Source organism: Perca fluviatilis, chromosome 11 (assembly GCF_010015445.1).
Source record: "Perca fluviatilis chromosome 11, GENO_Pfluv_1.0, whole genome shotgun sequence".
NCBI classification, from domain to species: Eukaryota; Metazoa; Chordata; class Actinopteri; order Perciformes; family Percidae; genus Perca; species Perca fluviatilis.
In genome coordinates, this window is record NC_053122.1 from 25,827,413 (window position 1) to 25,841,025 (window position 13,613).

Sequence of the window (13,613 nt, forward strand, 5' to 3'; positions counted from 1 at the left end):
TTGTCTGGCAAAATAAATAAGCATGGTATTCTTAGGGTTAGAGTTCTTTGATGTTTTCTTTTCAACTACTGCCACAAATGTAGCCACATTGCAGAGCGTTACCATTACTCAAAGTAGAACATCTCCAATGTACACACATTCAAACACACATTATGACCAAATGCCAGAAATATTTGAATAATCATTTATTGCATATTACATTTTATTTCTACCAATACTATTAGTTAGTGACACATATTCCATTTGGAGTCATCATGTCTCATGTAATTAGTGGATACACTGATATTTATGCACAGCTAAGAGTATAACCTTTGAATAAATGTATGCTCATTAATATCTATGTCTAATACACTCATAATGTTTTTGAGTAAAACTAAATGAAACCCAATCCTAAAATGAATTCTAAATAAAAAATTAAAAAACAGTGGCATCTTCTATGTAATGGAGACACTGAATCAAGTAATTTCCTTAAATGAATGCTACAGCGCCCCTCTAGGTTATACTGGCGTTATACTGGCTGGAGCTGGAAAATGATAATGCACCCGTAAAGTCAAGGCTACTAGTATCTATACTCTACACAAGGAAAGAAAGATAAAGTTAATATAAATAAAAAACTAAATTAATTCTAAACTGCGAAATAATTGACACCTTTCTGAAAAGATTAATGCGAACTGTGGAAGCAAGCAGTCACACTGTGGCCTCGCGACATACAAAAGAAAGTTAGCATCATTGACCTGCTTAATCAAACAGAGTTAGCTTGTTTTCAAGTGTTGCTAATTATGCTATTGCAGTTAACGTTAGCCGACGATGGAGAGAGGAAATGAGTTCTGTCGACAAAACAAATTAAATGACCATCACAGCAACACGTACAGTGGGACATTTATTTGGATACATGGATAATCACCACTTCAAGTCCATGAAAGATAGAAGGGCCTCGACCTTTAAATAAAGTAAGTCAAATAACTCCCGACTGTCTAACGTTACCTGTCTTTGCTTGCTGGTATCTGTAACTGTTACTTGATAGTTAAATGTCTCTCTACGGCTTTCTGTGCGTATTTCATTCCTTGTGTAGTTGTTGAATGTAACTTCTCCTCGACTCTGAAGCTCTTGCTGGTGTTTACTTGATGTTGTGTGGTATTCTGTAGTATCTTGCTTTGTCTGCAAATGAAGCCGCTTATTGCAGCTGTCTTCACAGACACCGTGCAGGGACACTTTTGGAATTTGGAATTTCCCCAGTTTTTCATTTTTCTTTCTGATGTATGATTTGTGAAGGAGTCTGTTTAGTAGGTTTGCTATTTGCTTCTGAAAAGTGTAGGCTATTCATCCTTTTTTGTCTTTAAGCTGTGCTGATAATTAAGCTTTAATAAGTAGGCTAGCTAATACTCTAGGCCAGGGGTCTTCAACGGTTTTTTTTTAAGTCAGCAAGGACCCCTTGAGAGAGATGGAGCGGGGACCTAGTAGCCTACATATTGTATAACATTAAGTTGCATAATAAACTGGTCCTACAATAACGTGTGGGCGGAGTAAAGCCTGCATACATAGATTTTTAGTGAATAGAATACAAACTAAAATACTATATTTATAAATCATGTTTCAATGTTAAACATACATGTGGCACACTGAATCCTTAGGGTAAGCTGTATCTGTAGGTGGCTACCTTACCTATGGGCCAGTAAGTGTATCATCAATGTGTTTTTTTCACTGATTATATTTGCTAATAATTTGTTGGATTTTCCTCATTCTGGGATAAAACAGAAGCTTTCGGGTAAATAGCCACTATATGGGCATCTGTAGAAAAAAAGGTGCAAATAAAAATACATTTTAACTACAGAACTGAAGTACAGAAGTCCATGTGATGGTGGAATCAGTGTTTTTGTTGGAAGTTCCAGATTTGCTCCCACCTGCTGGTGAAGATCTGACACTATTCGTATCCAGAGTTGTCCTGGTGTCTGTCAGTGTTGTCCTTGCTATGAGGACAAGGAAAATATTAGTAAGCATGTAGTATTGAAATTATTTAATTGTTTTGAAATGGCTTCAGCAGAAATCATAATGGCCAACCTAGTAGCTGTGGAGAGTGTGGGCACTGAAGTTGTGAGGTCCTCTAATTGCGTAGATATAGTACTGCAACTGTCATGGCTGCTGTAGCAGCAGACATTATGGAGGCTGAGTTTGTGCTCCCATCTGATGATGCAGTAGTGCTGCTTCTTGTACTGTGTTCTGTTGTTGAAGACACTGCAAACGCACTGCTTGTACTTGTTGTGCTTGGTGGTGATGTGTCAGAAGCTGTGGGTGCTGAAGTTGTACTGATATTTACAAGTACAGTCGTGGTACTGCTGTTTGCTGTGCTGGGTTTTGGAGAAATAGAGTCTGTAGATAATGTTGTGCTGTTATCTGGTGGGGAGACTGGTAAAGTTGTGCTATTATCTGGTGGGGAGACTGGTAAAGTTGTGCTGTTATCCGCTGGTGAGACTGGTAAAGTTGTGCTGTTATCTGCTGGTGAGACTGGTGAAGTTGTGCTGTTATCTGCTGGTGAGACTGGTAAAGTTGTGCTATTATCTGCTGGTGAGACTGGTAAAGTTGTGCTGTTATCTGCTGGTGAGACTGGTAAAGTTGTGCTGTTATCTGCTGGTGAGACTGGTGAAGTTGTGCTGTTATCTGCTGGTGAGACTGGTAAAGTTGTGCTGTTATCTGGTGGGGAGACTGGTAAAGTTGTGCTGTTATCTGCTGGTGAGACTGGTAAAGTTGTGCTGTTATCTGCTGGTGAGACTGGTACAGTTGTGCTGTTATCTGCTGGGGAGACTGGTATGGTTGTGCTATTATCTGCTGGGGAGACTGGTAAAGTTGTGCTGTTATCTGGTGGGGAGACTGGTAAAGTTGTGCTGTTATCTGCTGGTGAGACTGGTATGGTTGTGCTGTTATCTGCTGGTGAGACTGGTATGGTTGTGCTGTTATCTGGTGGGGAGACTGGTATGGTTGTGCTGTTATCTGGTGGGGAGACTGGTATGGTTGTGCTGTTATCTGCTGGGGAGACTGGTATGGTTGTGCTGTTATCTGCTGGGGAGACTGGTATGGTTGTGCTGTTATCTGCTGGGGAGACTGGTATGGTTGTGCTGTTATCTGTGGGGAGACTGGTAAAGTTGTGCTGTTATCTGCTGGGGAGACTGGTAAAGTTGTGCTGTTATCTGCTGGGGAGACTGGTAAAGTTGTGCCGTTATCTGGTGGGGAGACTGGTATGGTTGTGCCGTTATCTGGTGGGGAGACTGGTAAAGTTGTGCCGTTATCTGCTGGGGAGACTGGTATGGTTGTGCTGTTATCTGCCGGGGAGACTGGTAAAGTTGTGCTATTATCTGCTGGTGAGACTGGTAAAGTTGTGCTGTTATCTGCTGGGGAGACTGTTAAAGTTGTGCTGTTATCTGCTGGTGTAGGTGAGCTGCTGCTTGTTTGGCTGGTTGGTGTAGTAGCAGAAACTGTGGATGCTGACATTGTACTCCCTTCCATCAGTGTAGATGTTGTATTTGGTGCTGACGAGACAGTGGATGAAGAAGTTGTGATGTTTTTTGCCAGTGTAGATGTAGTACTGCTGCTTGTTGTGCTGGCTGTGATTGGAAGCACAGTGGTTAACAGTGGTTGTAATCAAGAATAAATATTTGCAGTATTAATATTAAACCTCATCTCAAATCCTAAACTGACATAATATATTTACATTTTTTGTGTTCACCCTCACTCACGTTGCACACAGGTTGAAATGTAGTCAGGACAGCAGTCGCCACCTTGCAAGCAGGCGTTATCACAAACCTGAAATTTTTACAACCACACTACACTAAACACACACACACAGTACAAATCACTTACATATTACCTTACTTATTAACTGTTACAAAATACATATAAACATTGTAATAAATAATATGACAAATACACTCATATAGCAGCTCGGCTAGTGAAATTACATTTCAGTCAAAGTATAAGATATCCTGGTCACAAGGAGTGTAAAAAATTAAAAATGTACAAGCTGAGCAGACAAAAAGTACAGTAGTATTAGTTAAATAAAACAATCAAACAAAATATGCCAGGGTTTTCTCTTATGGCCACTGCCAGAGGTTCCAGTGCAGTTGTAAATAAGAGAGGCGAAAGGGGACAACCCTGCTGCGTTCCTCTGGAAAGATTAAAGAATGACGAAGTTAACCCATTTGTCATGACTGCAGCTTTGGGATTGCTGTACATTATTTTTTATCCACTTATCAAAACCAGGACCAAAACCAAACCTCGACAGGGCTGAGCGTAAAAAACCCCACTCAACCCTGTCGAAGGTCTTCTCATCATCCAATGAGATGGCGGCCACTGGTGCGTTACTGGAAGAATGTGACCACATTCAATGTATAAGCCTTTGTAGATTGTCAGTAGAAGATCTACCCTTTTATAAAGCCCACTTGGTCTTTGTGGATAATGTACGGTAAGACCGTTTAAAGCCTTAAGGTCTAGACACATTTAGCCGACGGCTGACCGTTGACAGAAAACCCTGTCGCGTCCCCGAGGTCCAAAAAACTGCCACAGAACAGACCAAAAAGACGAGAGGAGACGTAATACATCTCTATAACAGCAAGCGGTGCTAATCTGTAATGTTGCCCAAGAAATGAAAACCGGCAGCTGATTGGACGAACGCGTCACATGGGTTTGTTTTCTCCGGAAATTCAAAGCCAGACTGTCATGGTGGCCGTTCAAAATACGATCTGATATTGTACTAAAATAATTCACTGAAACATGTTTCTGAAAACATTTTAAGCGAGAAATAGGCCATGCAGTTGCAGTTGTCTTCATTTCAGCTCAAAAAAGGTCAGTTTAAAAGATTTTTGTCAGATTTTGAGATAGTCTAGTCACCTCATCCTTCGTCGTCATTACCGGGTGAGTCCCGAACCGCCCCGCCGACCGAACATGTCAGGTCGGGCAAAAATGAACGCCGACAGCCCCTCAGACTGATGACGCACGGGGACACAACCGAACAGATTTGAGTCACTGACCTCGCCAGACTGTCCCACGGCCGATAATCGGCCTGGTGTGTCAGCGCCCTTAGGGCCAACACTTTGGCCAGTATTTTACTGTCAACATTAATGAGGCTAATTGGTCTGAAATGGACCTTTTTCACAGCAGACATTTGGACTTGTCATAGTAGGAAAGCATTCTGTAGCAAAAAAACAATAAACCCACTATTAATTACATTATCTTAATGCAGTGTAACTACTTAAGCATGCAAATAATGCGCCTAAAATACAAATGTTAGCAATCACTATTATATCGAATCAACAGCCACGTGCAATTTAGCTAGCAGGTGAAGAATACAAACAACAAAAATCACCAGTTAACTTAATTTAAATTTTCAAGACCAGGCTTAGATGAACTTAAACATAAGTTATATGACTTACAGTTCTCAATGACGTACACACACACAAGCTCAACTGGCTTATCATCCGAATAACAGCCGCCTTCTTCCTCTCTTTTTCTCCCTTTTTCTGCCGAGTGATGCACGTGCCTGCTCGTGCGCGTGTGAAGCGTGTCCGTATTTTATTCTCTGACATGCACACAATGTAGCCCTATTTCTGATACCGTGGGGGCAGAAATGTTGCCGGTGGGCCGCCACAGTCAAATCAACATAGAGGAAACACTGTATAGCGTTATACAAAAAGCTGAACCACTTTGACATTTCTGAAACAGTATATTCAAAGGTTTTTGTACCATTGCTGAGAATATTCCAAATTTATTTTTAAAGTGAACATACATGACCAAACTGGTCAACATAAGCATTCCCTCTACAATAGAGGAGAAAACAAAAAAGAAGGTCTCCAACAACTTATTTCACATTAAATCAGTCCAAGATTGGGGAAAAGCAAAAAACTAAATCTGCCTAGGTCCGTGGGTTGTCCGGTTCGCCCACTAAATCCCCAGGTAGCTACACAAGCATTATCCAACCCCACCATACCTCTCTCAAACTCACCACGTAGATTAGCTGTCAGTTAGTCATTAGTCTGTCCAGGGCTCCAGACTAACTTTTTTTAACTAGGAGCACAGTGGCCCCCAACTGAAAATTTTAGGGGCACAACCAGAAAATGTAGGGACAACAACAATCAATCAACATTCTAACCAAAAAATCACATTTCTACTAATTTCCACTGTATTACTAATAAATACTTTGATAATCGATGCAGAAATTACAATGTGTTGCAATTCAATGTCACTTTTGAAGCTGCAACATATAAGGTAATATTGCACAGCCCCATCGCTGTCATGATCGTAAAAAAATATATATATTTTGTTTATTATTGTATTTGCATATTATTTTTTAGCCTGTTTTATTTTCATCATGACCGTTTTTAATTGCTCTTTAATGTTTCATGTAAAGCACTTTGAATTGCCTTGTTGCTGAAAGGTGCTGTAGAAATAAAGTTGCCTTGCCTTACAACCTCAGCCTGTCAGTCGGTCACCAGGGCATAGAAACCACTGTTGTGCCTGCTTGTCTCCGAGGAAGTGTAACGTCAACAGCACCGCGACCGCTTTCTGCTTACCATTAATATCATATCGCAGCAAACGCTGTCTGCGTGAAGTTATGAAAAACTTAAAACCACTTTATCGGCATTTCTGTGACTCAATGTGACTTCAACAAAACTGCAGAGCCGACATAGTTTGCACCGTCTGCAGCTCTGCAAGTGTGTGTGTTTGTGTCAGAGCTCTGCTCTCTGTCAATTTTCAGAGAGTACAGACCATTTGGTCGCAGTCTGGAGCCCTGCTGTCATGTGCTGCTGAATGAATTTGACAACTTCTGACGCATCTTCAAACTTTCGGTTCTTCCCCTTCAGAGTCAAATGGAGCGTCACTGGTAAGGCGAGTCTGAACTTCACATTCATGTCACGGAGCAGATGGTTTGCTGCAGTGAAAGTTTTCCTCCACTCAGCTAGCTCCTTGGTCATGTCCGGGAAAAGGGAAAGCTTGCATCCATTCCACCCAGCTCCACCTTTCTCTCTCGCAACTTTAAGCACTGTGTCTCTCGTGGACGAGCGTAGGAATCTTATCATAATCAGCCTGGGAGGCTGATCCTCATTCGGACGGGATCCAGGAGTGCGGTGTGCTCTTTCGACTTCGAACTCATCAACTGCCCTCTTTCAAACCCAGCAGTCTGACATTATTACGACTTCTACTTTCCAAATCTTCCACACGATTCCACAGAGTCTCTATTAGTGCTGCCACTAACGACACATTTTCTAACGATTAATCTTTCGACAAATTTTTTGATTAGTCGACTAATCTTAATGACTAATTTAAAAAAACCTCTCAGCTGAAGGGCCAAAACATAAAATGTCACTTGTGCCATAAAGACTATAAATAACTTAAATGTTACCAAATAAAAAAAATGCAGATATAAATGTAATTTAAAAAGAATAATAAATAATTTTAATAATAAATAATAAAAAAGATTTTCAAATATTGCACCTGTCAATACAGAACAAAATATTCTGTAGCCTATTTTGCCGTCAATACGCCGCGCGTTGTCCTTGCTGTAATCAAATCAGTAAACATTTCAGCTTTGTGGGAGCTTTTGTAAAAAATTTAGATATAAGTTGCAATGTCTTTTGTATGTTTGTTGCAATGAAGTTTTTTAAATTTTTTTTATAGTTCTTTAAAAATAAAAAGGAAACTTGTTTCAGGGAGAATAAAACTACTGTGGGCTGAGTTTTCCTAGTAACCTTACCAAAAAGGCTCAGGATGTTGCAAATGTTGGTATAATATAAAAATGGCTGGTGGATTTGAGACAAAACAAATTATAATTTAATGAATTTGAACATATGTGTCAGTGGCTTGTTGATCTTTACATTGTTAGTTTATTTCCTATCCTGGCCTGGGACACACATTCATACTGTTTGATAAAGTTCTTATTGGACTTTAACTTATCATTGCACTTACACAATCGACGTGCATCCACCGTGTGTGATGTGTGTTGCACGTCAGTAGCTGGGGAACTGTATGAGCAGCAGCCCTGCCCCCCCGATGCAGAGAGTTGACAGGATTGAAACAGCAGCCGCTTCAGCGACTTTATAGTGAAAAAACGTCACAGCGTACGTTGATGTTAAAATGTATACAGGTTGGCAGAATGGTCTGAAATGTTTTGCACGGTCTTTCGCTGTACGTTTTGTTGGTAAATGTGAGATGTTCCAGTCTCGTCTTCATAACGGAAACAAGCTCTCACTCCCGCTGGGTCAGTGGCACTCGGAGTCACATTATACGGACGTAAAGTCTGGCACGTGGGACTGCTGGGATTGGTGGAAGTCACGGAAAACTCCGGTTATTGGTCAAATTTGCAGAAAAGTTGCAGTGATTGGTCAAAATTGCGAGTCGCACCAAAGTCACGGTGATTGGTTGAATTCGCATGAATTGGCGTGATCGCGACATCGCGAAATCCTGGAGGGACTGAATATTTGTTTAACATGAAGTATACTACTGCTTGAGTGTAGTAAATCAAGAAACATACATGTGTATAGGGCTGCACGATTATGGCCAAAATGATAATCACGATTATTTTGATCAATATTGAGATCACGATTAATTATCACGATTATTTGTTGATTTTAGCCAAAACAAATTTTATTGTCACATAATTATATAATTATAACTGCTTTTACATCCATATTGTGCTACATTCCTACTAATACATCCATATTGTGCTACATTCCTCCTTTATTGAAGGATACTGTGAAGGAGTATGCCATTTCAGCTGTTGTGCGACCGATTTCCACACATGCATGTTTGCCGTGAAAGATACAGGCAACGCAATTTTCTGTTCACGTTAACGGCGAATGTGGTGCCTGGTATCTACCAGACGAAATAGCTATGCGGCTTTCTGTGGCTCATTACGCTGCCACTTACATGTCTGCGTTATGCTCTGATGTCTCGAAACCCACGTTCGAGGCAACATAAACATCGCTGAATGTCACGCTAGTAAAACACTAATAAAAACGTTACACTGCAGGTAACGTTAGCCTACCGTTAGCCACAGTAGTAACTGGATTAAACGCGGCTAAAATGCTGACTGCTAAACAGTGTAGTGTGACTGTATTTCACTGTAGGATTCTAACAGCGGGATGTCCAACAGTCTGCTGCTAAAGCTATGAGCTAAAAGACACAAACTAGCACTGGTCACTGCTGTTGTCTGAAAAACAACACAGACGGGACAAAACGTTGCATTTACTGGTAAACAGGTAAACATTGTGACCGGCTTATGATGACCGACTGCTACCTGTTGTGGAATTTTCCTCACGCATTCTCTGTCCTCTGTGACTGTCTACATCTAGAAACTAAGCTGCGCGGTGCAGGCAGGGAACAGCTCTGATTGGCTCATGGAGACGTGATCAGACAGCGGTTTATGGAACGCTAGATTGGCTTTGCAAAAACTGTTCTATGAAGGGAATGACGCATTTGAAATATCGCTCGATCACGCCAAATTTGATCGTGGGAAGCCAAAATCGGATCGTGATTAAAATTTGATTAATTGTGCAGCCCTACATGTGTACAAATAAAGCTAGCAGCATCAGACACGTTTCTGGTGTGTAAAGACAGAAATATCCACGCAGCTGACAAACAACAGAAACCCCCGCCCACACCAGGCCATAGCCGGGAGTGGGACCTCTGCTCTCTGTCAACATTCAGAGAGGACAGATAAGCTATGCTTTTATATGGAGGAAATATTTATTCAAAATTCAAATTGAAAGTCCAAAGAGAAATTGAAAGTCCAAAGAGAAAACAAAGCGAGATCAAATTAAAAATATTGGTTTTTTTTAATTTTCCATTTGGCTTTTGAATTTAATATTTGGCCTTTGAATTTCAATTTAACATTGGCTTTTAATTTTCATTTAATATTTGGCTTTTGAATTTCAATTTAACATTGGCTTTTAATTTTCATTTAATATTTGGCTTTTGAATTTCAATTTAACATTGGATTTTCATTTGGATTTAATATTTGGCTTTTGAATTTCCATTTAACATTGCCTTTTCGTTTGGACTTGACACATGTCAATGTAAATGAGGAGGCGTGGCCCCAAAGGCTGGTGGGAGGGTCTGAACCAAAAAAAAAAAACCGTAAGCGCGCAGATGCAGACGGGGGAGGGCGCGGGGCGCCCTGGGGGAGGGCTGCAGCTTCACAACCAGGCTGGCTTGGCCTCTTATTTCACATGATAGAAAATGATGATGTAGGCTAAACACAAACGACATTTCATGCAACAACAGTGAAGTTTTCTGTAGTTACTATAATTGGGCGTGTGGTGGGAGTAGTCTTTAAAAAAGACTAAAACGGAAATATTAGTGGAATATTCATTATTTCATTATCCATGTAAACAGCTTAGACGGACTCGCCTTTTCCTGAATAAGGGCAATAACCGGGAATTATTATGTGCTGTGTGGGTTGAGATGGAGGAAGAATCTGTTGCACTGGAGGAATGGGAGGGAAGTACAGTGTATGAGGTGGTGTTGTGGGTATTACCTGTTGGAGCTGCTGGTTGAGCTTAGAAAATGAAAATGAAAAAGGACAATGACATTTCATTTAATTGGCAACATGGCATCATAACTTTATCAAATACCCCCCACTTTCCTAAAGCCAAAATGGTGTGTTATCTGTACGCGATTTTTGAGCTATCCACGCGTATGTCTACGCTTGTATACAGCAGATGTAAACATACATCGCGAGAACATTATCACGAGAACGTGCCTTAAAACAAAAGGTTGGGTTTAGGAAAAGAACATTACGAAAGGCATTAGTAAAAAAAAAAAGGCAAAAACATGAAAAAACAAAACCAAACAACGCCACACGCTGTTTAGGAAAACAAACGGTTGGATTTAGGAAAGAAAACATTGGGGAAGGCTTTAAAAAACATTTACCAAAAAAAGAAAAAGGGCTGAAAAACGGCACACGCGAACGTGAACCCGCTCTGCTGGGTGAAAGTCCTATGTTTTACCCATCTGTGGACTTCTGTCCCTTCATACTACTCGCTACAGCGAAAATTCACACGTAATGTGTCAATGCCGGCCTAACAGCGTTGAAAAACATGCTAAAAAGCGATTATGCGTCTTGATAGCACGCCAAAATGGCATACGAATTGGCGTGTCATACATACTTCACTTTATGAGATCAGTCTGTCATTTGAATGCAGGAAAAAAAAATCATTTAAATGAAGCATTTGCTCGAGATGAAAGAGAAGGAGACTGGCAAAATTCGGCATTGGTGTTATTAATATTCTCTTTAAGATGTTTTTCAGACAACTAGATAAGAACTGCATTATTAGTTTATTCTTACTGCCTTTAGGTAATTTTCACGCCGAGGTCAGTACAATAAGCACTGATAAATGACCTCTTATTAACATGTAATATAAGAACAGGTGACAATGACCTGGTCCAGCAGCAGCATATTTTTAGCCTACTTGCACTTGTGAGACAATTATATATTTACCATTTGATTTTGGAATAATCCCATCAGCTGAGTCATGTAGTATTGAAATTATTTAATCATTTTGAAATTAATAAATATGAATTGGCTTTTTTACAATCAGGTGAAATTTTTTTTAAAAAAATAAAACAAAAGAAAGCCGGTAAAATAATTGTTTATCAACTTCATTGTAACTGTATCTTAAATTTTCTGTCAGTTAAACACAATTTTTGTATTATGAGATAAGTATGCCGGACTTTTATTAAACTGTTCAGTATTAAATTTGATAATGTTTCACTCACCATCATAAAGTAGGAACGCCAACAGGAGAGAGAAGTGCAATGTAAACCGATCCATGACTCTGTGTGGCTGCTGAGTGTAGCAGGCACTCTCTCTTTATACAGGCCCTCTCCTGATGAGAACAATGCTATTGACTGCCAGGAATTAAAACGTAATTAACTTGTTCACAGAACATCATGTCACAGAAGACCAAGTCATTTTTCCTTGTATAATGATTACACAGTCAGACTGTAGATATGTCAAAATGCAGTTACCTACACTTGAGACTAGGATGAGGCATACAAAGAAATGTTGTGGTTCTGGTTGGTTGTCAGTTGAGGTCATGGGTCGATGGGAATTTATTTTTTTTTTTTTTTTTTTTCGCGGTAACAACAAGGAGGACTTTTTTTTTTTCTTTAACAGGGACGCCCCTTTTTAAAACCTACCTTTCAGGGGGGGGAACACCCGCCCCCCGAAAATTTTATTTTTTTTTTTTTTTTTTTTCCCAGTGACAACAAAGGATAGGTAGGACTTTTTTTTTTCCTTTAGCGGAGTGAAACTTTTCCTTAACAAACACCCCCGCCCTTCCAACGATATCATCACGATACTTATACCACGATAACGATATTCTGCATTTTAAACATATTGCTTTATTCTGCGATATATTGCAATGTGTTACCCTTTTAAACTTCAACTTTTTCAAATTTTAAAACAGCCCCCAACAAAAAATATTTTCACATCTTTTTTTTATAAAAAAAAATTTTTTTTTTTTTGTTCATCTCACTTCAATTTTATTGCTGCAAAATGGGATTGTCAAGCAGACAAACTGACCAAAACATATAACATAAAAGATTGATACTTGACGTCTGTGTATCGATACTATGCTGTATCGATTTTTTCCCCACCTCTACCTGTTACATGTACAGTTGTCGCTTAGTAAATTGAAAACACGGTGAGGCGTCATTCACGTGCATATTAAGTAGCCACATGTATCTGTTTTGTTCTTATAATACAGCCACAGGTTTACCGCTCCAGCGGAGAGGATGGTTCGTTTAGATGGCAGCTAAGTTTACAAGAGTTTGTCCAAAATTCAAGATTCGTTGCAAACTAAGATAAACGGACTACAAATTGACATCTATCATTTTAGCTTGTTTGTAAAAAGTCGCTGTTTGCAGAGTAGATCTACACAGCGCGGTGGACAAGAGTGGACAGCGCAGACAGAGCAGACTGAAATATCGGTTAATACATGTTTATGCCTGTAGAACAGGTAGGTGGGTATTGATAAGTATTGAGTTTTTAATAATGGAGGGTTTATTGTAGGCTACTTACAGTAACGAGTGTAGCGTTAGTTCATCTGCGCCAGTGGCAGTAAATAATGTATTTAATCTGTATTGTTTCCAATCAGGTACATGTGCTGCGCGATAACGCACACACATCGGCACTGGTGTGTGGTGTGTGTGTGTGCGTGCGCTGTGTGGGCATCGCTGTTCAGAATCCTGTCTATCTTCCATAATGCAACGCTTGTATCCAAGTGAATTGTTTTGTGAAGTTGTCATTAGCTTCACTGCTGTTAGCCACCTCCATTGAGCCACAGGGACTCGCTGTAACGTTAATAAGGTTCTTTTTACAATTAACGTTTTATTAAAAATACTTTTTATCATTTTTATTGGTATTTATGTTAAAGTAAGAGCAGCTAAAACTGTAAATTAAGGGGGGTAGCAACGAACAGTTTAAAGGTTAATTACTGTAAGTTACAGTGGGGTCACACATTCTGACGGCTGCTACATGTCATATATGGTGACCTCTGAGGTACTGGCTCTGTGATGACTCAAAATAAGAAAACGTGTCCACATTAGTGTGAAGATATGAAATAACT

General features: G+C 39.9%; 1 long non-coding RNA gene across 1 annotated transcript; it reads right to left on the reverse strand.

Annotated features, from left to right (window-relative positions):
* Positions 1–1,380: 1,380 nt before the first annotated feature.
* LOC120568899 lies at positions 1,381–2,452 on the reverse strand. The gene is made up of 2 exons (XR_005640802.1): positions 2,059–2,452; positions 1,381–1,967 (listed from the first exon to the last, which is right to left on the reverse strand). It is a non-coding gene; the product is annotated as an uncharacterized LOC120568899 (long non-coding RNA).
* Between the last annotated feature and the right edge of the window lie 11,161 nt (positions 2,453–13,613).